General features: G+C 39.6%; 1 protein-coding gene across 3 annotated transcripts in view; it reads left to right on the top strand.

Moving 5' to 3' along the window:
* The window catches only part of tunar (TCL1 upstream neural differentiation-associated RNA), a 118940-nt gene that overhangs the window by 22508 nt on the left and 88830 nt on the right, over positions 1 to 7602 (top strand). For 2 of the 3 annotated variants that reach the window (XR_016115975.1, XM_089004236.1), the window contains exon 2: positions 1562 to 2740. The gene's annotated coding sequence lies outside the window, so the exon portion shown is untranslated. The remainder of the gene's footprint in view (positions 1 to 1561; positions 2741 to 7602) is intronic. The other variant, XR_016115976.1, reaches the window with a different exon arrangement.

Genomic DNA, 7602 nt, shown 5'->3' with positions numbered 1-7602 from the left:
TCCATACAACCAGTTGGATCGGCTGCGTGTCTCCATTCGGGTACTTTCCTCGACTTGAGTTTCAGTGTCTGTCACGTCCTTACAGGACAAAATGAAGCGCAAAAATCGGACTGGAATAATAAATAAGTGTGTTTATGCTTACGCTGAGGGCTGATGTTTCTGACCGAGGGCGGTCATCGTTTATAGAGTGAGATGTAAACAATTATTTTAGCTTGACTTGACTGATACAGTGTGAGCGCAAGCCGAATGATGACAGCAAATCATCAAAATTGTTTGCTTAATTTCCTCATATCTTGCTGTTTTCCAACAAGGAACTCAATGGAGAAATTCACAATGGTCCAAACCGTTTTATATATCATATGCATGAAATGTGCAGTTAATTTATATACTTTTGCTGATGATAAACATTTTTTTGTTTGAATAAACAGTAAAAAATATATTGTGTCAAGGCGGGATGCAATTACAAATTCAAAATTTAATGTCCGTCAACATCAAGAAAAAAAATCACTTGTTTTTTATTTTTATTTTCAAGATAGTAGTCAAATGTACATTCCAAATTAACTAATTCACTGCCATTCACAAATGCATTTGGGAATTGAAAATAGGACGTAGAGCGCCTTTGCCAAATTTCTTCGGGTTTTGTTTTTTCATACTTGTGTGCCGATAAAGCGTTGGCCATGGCCTCTGGCAATGATTTTTTATTTTCCACAGGGGGCAACATTCCCTTTTTTCCATGTTAGCACTTTGTTCCAGCTTCAGCTGTTGTTAAAGCACTATATTGTCTCGGGTTTGCAAGGTGGTGATGGCGGATCCCAAAAAAGCAGGCAGGTGGGAGCAACAGGTTATGTTTGACAAATTGTATTAAAATAAAGTCAGCAGGAACAAAATCTAAAACATCAAAATCATCTGAACAGAAAAATACAAAGTAAAAAAAAAACGAGTAAAAATCTGCCAAGATGAAACAAACCTGACAGGGTGCAGCAAACACATACACACTACACAATGCAATGACCTGACACCAGATGGTCGTGCCGGGAGTCTTTTTGACTGCCACTGATTGGAACGACCAACACCTGTGCGGTTGCAGGCAGGGCCAACAGCGCCACCCGTTGGTCACAAACCAGATCGTGACATATATATGTATAAAATATACAAAATATATGTATTGCACTGTATTTGGGACAGCCACCCTCATTTCAAGCTCCTGTAACTCCAGACCTATACAATTTAGGAATTTGCTCTTTTTCTGACGAAGGAGTGAGTCTAAGGTTTCTTACGCTGCATTGAATGTTTATGTAGTCCTAAACCTCAACATTCTGTGGGTCCTGGAATGTAAGTGACAATGAGAGAAACCCTGGCACTGAAATGAACACATTTTTGCATGTGTGGGAGTGAATGACTAAAAAACAATGTAAATTGCTGCATTTGTGAAGGGTGGACTCCAAATATGTGGGGGATTACAGTAGAAACGTTTTACATGAAGGTACTTCACTAAAGTGCCTGGTTCACACAAATACATGAAACACTGTCACTTCTTTCAGCGCTTTTTATTTTGCTGCAGGTGATGTGGACTGACAACCGGCACAGTCAGCATCAGATGGCCGACTTCCCCACGACTGATAGGATTACTTTTGACAATATGGCAACACTTGAAGTGCATGGGCCACTGAATGTCTCTTGACGGGAATCCTCTTCGCGTCTGCCGCCACCGACATCATCGTCACTGAAACGTTTCTTTGACTCAAAAACACAAGTGCAGGAAAAATACTGGATGCTGTGACATTTTACTACAGTACTCTTCACCATAAGGTCAACCGAGTATGAGAAACAGCTTTCACTTGTATGAGGGAGTGGAGTTCCACACCAATGAAAACTACAGGCACCGCAACAAACTGATTGATACAGCTTTTATTTGGACTTATTAAACCGTGAAGTATGATGTGACTTCCATTTTTCTCGATGCATGTCATATCATATTTTTAATTAATTTTTAAAATTCAATTAACGACATGAATCTTTGTTACAGCTTCAGATGTTGCTATACCTGCATACAGTAAATCAATGTGTATTGTACATATTTGGAAAGGGACGCATGTACTCCAACGTTTTTGAAATGGATTAAGTTTCCGGTTTATTGTTCTTCAAAGTAAAAGTAAACACAAAAAAAGAATGAGCTTGTTTTTATGTTAAGGTTTTATGTTATGTTAAGGTAAGGTTTTCAAACTAAAAAAATATAAAACATTTATGAATCATTTCTGCAAACATCACCTCTTTAGCAAGTGTCCATGTTGTAAAGACTGCGAGGGCAATTAAATATTCGTCCGTGTGGCAACACGTAGCTGATTGTCTTGTTCCTCCGAGAGACTTCATGGTCACGTCAGAGGTCGCGGTGACGCTAAATGAGAAGTTTTTAAAAAGGGCAACTGCAAACTCAGAATTTGGCTCTGTATAAGATTCTGACCTGGATGACGGCTGTAGTAAGAAAAGTGGGAAGAAAAACAAAGGCGGTGAGCTCAAGGCAATACCGTATAGTGAAAGCTATATTTCGTATGGATTAACACCTACTCAATAATGCCTGGTGTATGGCGAGAAGCTTCCCAACAGCGCCATGGTGCCGAGTAAGTTTCAACGCCAGCTCCAAACGAAACTCCAGTCATTTCAAAACAAGTCGACAGACTATTTTGTTCACCTGCGTGTCAACACAGAGAGAAAGGCAACCTTTATGAGAAAAACCACAAAGGTAAATGAGAAAGCACTAAAAGCTCGTTTCCTAGTATAGTTTCACACTGACTGAGTATAAAGAAATCGATAATTATTATTGTAATTAAATATACTGTTCAGGGTATCATTTTATAACATTTTTGGTTCGTGGTGTGCCGCAAAAAAAATCTAATATAAAAAACGTGCCCTCAAAAAAGTTGAAAAACATTGGATGGAACAGTGCATGGAACAGTTTTTTTTCCACCGAAAACGACCAGCAGGGGTCGGCACACCACCTAATACGAAGTTCAAGACACTTTTTTTATTATTCAATTACCATGTGTGCTGCAAAATGTATCACATTGCTTGTATAATACGGAACATCCAGATCATTTTGTACGTGTGGCAGTTAGTTCTTTTCTCTCTCAGGTTATTACTAAACGAAGAAGCTCAACCATCCTTTTGACATTCATACCTGTCAACCCGACGTGGTTGGCAATCTTTCAAATAATGACGTCTTTTAAAAAATGGTGACTAATCTTATGCTTTTTTTAGCATACGTAAAAGGAAACAAAAATAACTCTTTCTCTATTAGAAATAATATGTATTTATTGGTATACAACAAACAATGTCTTCAGCTGCATCATGAATTTAAAGGACAACCGACGTCTCCGGACAAGTTGTGTCCATAATTTGTAAAATGGCTTCACATGACTTCTGCTGGGCGTATTTTAATAAGATTCCACCGCATATAGCTATATTTTACGTTTTAAGACTCGCTCTGAATATTCAGGAAGTCTTGTTTTTGAGTTGGTGACGAGTCCGTACGTGACGTCATGAAAGGACCGCCCCCTGACCGAAAAAAGACACATTGTAGCGTCCTTCCATCACGTCAATGTATTTTGCTGTACATGTTTGGTCTGAGAACCGTGTTGCACCCAAAAGCCGCCAGAAGAGGGCATCCAAGTGCCATATAAGGAATTTATCAGCCTGTGGAAGCGGAGGTGGCCACTGGAGGTCACCATTTTGTGACAAAAAAGTAATTTTTATTGGTGTTTTGCATTTGAATAAAAATATCATACTGCGTGTTTTGGGTATTTTAGATGCTATAAAACGTTTTACTGATGTCAGTTAAAAAACAAAAAAGTGACGTCGGTTGCCCTCTAAGAATGACTTTTGTTGCAATTAAATGTAGCGCTGTTGTCCATTTCAATCATCTCTTTTGATGGTTCCACTTCATGGCACTTCAGCTTGCAATTCAGTTTGACCTGAAGGTAGTTTGTGATTGTGTCGACTCCCATTGATTTCCGTTAGTGCTCATTTTTCTGACGTGAAAATGCACGTTCACTGTCTGAAAATGTAACTTCGCATGTACCTTTCACTATTTATCAATTACGCAAGACAGAATAACAACTCTCAGGTACGGAAGTACCTGAGAGTACTACGGAAGTACAGTGCATAATGAAAAATAATTTGGAAAACAAAATAAAAAAGGTCAGTCGATAAACTTAACCTACTGATGCAATCTTCAAGTCAAGAAACAAGAACAAGTGATCAGTAACATTTGCAAATTGGCAGAAAAAAAAAATCTCCGCTTTTGTCACAGAATCCCATGAGTGTGCGGTTTTGTTTCGAGGCAAAAATTGTTCTTTAATAGACTTGCAGCTTTCCATGCTAATTGCAACGTGAGATTCTCGTGATCAAACGGCTACAGATTTGGTGCATTGTCTCGGTGCCATAACTGTGACACAATCAAAATGAGAAAACAAACAAACAAACAAACAAAAAAAATCATGGATGGAAAAGACACAGGTACAGATTTTGAATGTTCGACATACGCATTTAAAAATCAGTATTCACTTGTACAAATTACGCTGAAACCGTACAACTTGACAGGTATGGATATTGCCCTATTATTAGCATTCATTGTCTTATATTGTTGATGTTGTTGTTGTTGTTGTTGTTGTTGCTGCTGCTACTGCTTCCATTGACCTTCCAGAGTACTTTCCCACTTTTCATTTTGCATGGCAAACGTTTAAGCAAGGTTTGGCTCACGTCTGCCAATGAGTGATGCGCGATTCCCGTCGGTGACAGGCTACATGTTGAGAATTCTGATTTGGTGCCTTGTTACGTCTTGTGGAGCTCACAGTCATCACCATTTAATCGGATCCACACCGCCGCATGCCTCACACGAAATGAAAGATCACGTCGCAATGACACAAGAGCAGATTGGTTTCCGGTTAAATTCATAGAATGATGGAAGAATGTGGTGAGGTTATTTGAGTTCAACTTCAGCTGCATCTCTACTGTACGAGTCCTAATTATGTTTCATTATCATCTTTAATGTCTGCAGGCGACTTTATGCAAAAGCATAAAAAGGTCGATCATGACACTGTAAGGCATTGTTGTAAATGTATGGGTTTTATGCCGTTTTGACCTTTTGTTAACATGCAAATGCTGATTAAGGTCAGTGTTCCCGTGTATTTTATATGAATTAAATGAGTCAATTCTGATGGGAAGGCTCACGATGGTGAATCAGTGGACTCTGGAGATTTTTATTTTATTGTTTTGCCGATGGTTACTCATCGTTTTAGCGCCCCCTGTTGCTTTAGTATGCACTGAGCAGTCTTTGAAATCCATTTGGAAATGGCGATGCTGACCTCGGTTTCCAGACTGGGAATATTTGCAAATAAAAAAACTGCGTGTAGTGGGCTGCCTGTCGTACCATCCTTAGACTGCATTCAAATGAAACAAATGAGAGCTATTGTTGACCCCATCTGTCAATAGAAACACTGGGCTATCGCTCTCGCCATCGAAGATATTGAAAAGAATCTGTAAAAAAATAAATAAAAAAAATAAAAAACGGGAGAGGCTTTTTTGTCAACCAACAACAAAAGGGCCAGAAGCAAACAAAAGTGAGTTCCAGAAATGTCAGCCACGAGCCAAGATGTAACCCAAATCCTTTCTCATCGGCTGCTGTTGCCATGGCAGCATATGACCTCAAATCCTTTTCTCGCCAAGCTTCTCTTCCCACTAATGTTATCAAGAACAAATCCCACTGTTCCTTTTAGGGTGGGGGGTAGTCTGCCACTGGTGCGATGATTACATCAGTTTACAACGCTGCCATGTTTGTGTGCCCCGATGGCCACCACCGTTTAGGAGATATCTGTAATTGTGATGGGGGGGGGGGGGGGACGTATTAAGGTGCTCTGAGGGGTTCAGTGTTGTTAAATGGTAGCCGGATGTACAAGCGCTTGGAGCTGTTTTTCCTATATATTAAAAAAAAAGTTTTAATCAATGCTTGATGTAGTTATTGGATCGACCTCCCATTGGGGGTGCTGTGCCACTGTCATCAATCATGTGACAATCGAGGAATAATTAAAGTTAAAATGATCGAACTTTTAACTCATTCACTGCCAGAACATGTGTGAAAATATGTCCACTCCATTGCCAGGGTTTTGTCATTTTCATTGAAATTGCAGGAACCAGAGAATATTGAGTTTTCGGACGACATAAAAATTCAATTCAGCATAATAAACCTTAGGCTCTCTTCTTTCATTAGAAAAAAAGAGTTAATTTCTACGTTATATGGGTCTAGAGTTATCTCAGCTTGAAATGGGGGCGGCTGTACAAAATCCAATATAATACATAAATATTGGTTTATATAGCGCTTTTACAGCAACTGAAGCTGTAACATAGCGCTAACATCGACAAAAGGTAAATGCTGCCCACTCATGGAAGGGAAAACATTGCCAGAGGTCTGACCAGCGGTCTTTCGGCACCCCCGCAAGAAAAAAATAACCCCAACAAATTCAGAAATGGCGCTCCACGCCACACTTTTCAATTCCCGAATAAATTCGGGAATGGGAGCGAATGAGTTAAGATGAATGATTATTTGAGCCTACATCTCTCCCGTAGGCGTTTGAAATCATCAATAAGCAAACAGGATTCCTGGTAACCAAATGCAATTCAAGAGAATTTTTTTCTAGTTTTTGTTCTGAAAACACGTACAGACAAAATGGGAGTGCAATTAAAGTAGTGTATGTTTCAGCTGTCTTTCAAGTGACATCTTGACATTCAAGACGCTAAGCAGCTTGGAAAATAGTTGCACTTCTCACCCCGCCTTGTTGCGTTTTCTCAATCAGTAGTCAGACTTTACATTCATATTGAGCGGCAGGGGGCATTGTACATCATCGCAAATATATTAAATGAATTATTTGCATCCAAAACACTCTAAGACCTTGACAATCGAATGAAACGGTCATCGACTCTGACATAACGAAGCGGGTGTGAATAATAGTCAAAGACCACCAAGATAGATAAGAAGATTGCAAATTTCCCCATTGTGAGATTATTAACTTATTCACTGATTTATATTGCGCTTTAACAACAGCTGAAGCAAAAAGGGAAATTCTGTCCCTTTGTGGAAGGGAAAAAACATTGCCAGAGGTCTGGCCAGCGCTTTATCGGCAAGCAAAACTAAAAACCGAACAAATTCCGGAATGGCGCTCTACGTCACATTTTCAATTCCCAAATAAATTCAGGAATTGCAGTGAATGGTTTAAAGCACGTGTCGGGAACCTTTAGCTCGCGAGCCATGTATTGCTCTCTTGGTGATTGCATCTGGCTCACCGATAAAACTAAATACTGTACACACTGTCCGTTTCCTGTTTGGGCGGCAGTTGTCGGAATGCGCAATTTTGATTGGATGATACTGACCTATGGCCGTTGATGTCAAAACATGTGAATGCCCCCTTTTAAATAAGCCTGACAAGTAAGAAAAAATGGAGGATTCGCCTTTGTGGAGAGAAGACGTTCTGCCGTTATTCTAATTTGGAATAAAACAATACCATTAACGAAACAGTTGAATATCAGTGGCTCTTTGACAAGCCCCATGCTAGC

This window comes from Hippocampus bargibanti, linkage group LG09, assembly GCF_051943395.1.
Source record: "Hippocampus bargibanti isolate YZ-2025 linkage group LG09, ASM5194339v1, whole genome shotgun sequence".
NCBI classification, from domain to species: Eukaryota; Metazoa; Chordata; class Actinopteri; order Syngnathiformes; family Syngnathidae; genus Hippocampus; species Hippocampus bargibanti.
The sequence above is the reverse complement of the archived record's forward strand: the minus strand, read 5'-3'. Positions and strand labels throughout refer to the sequence as shown.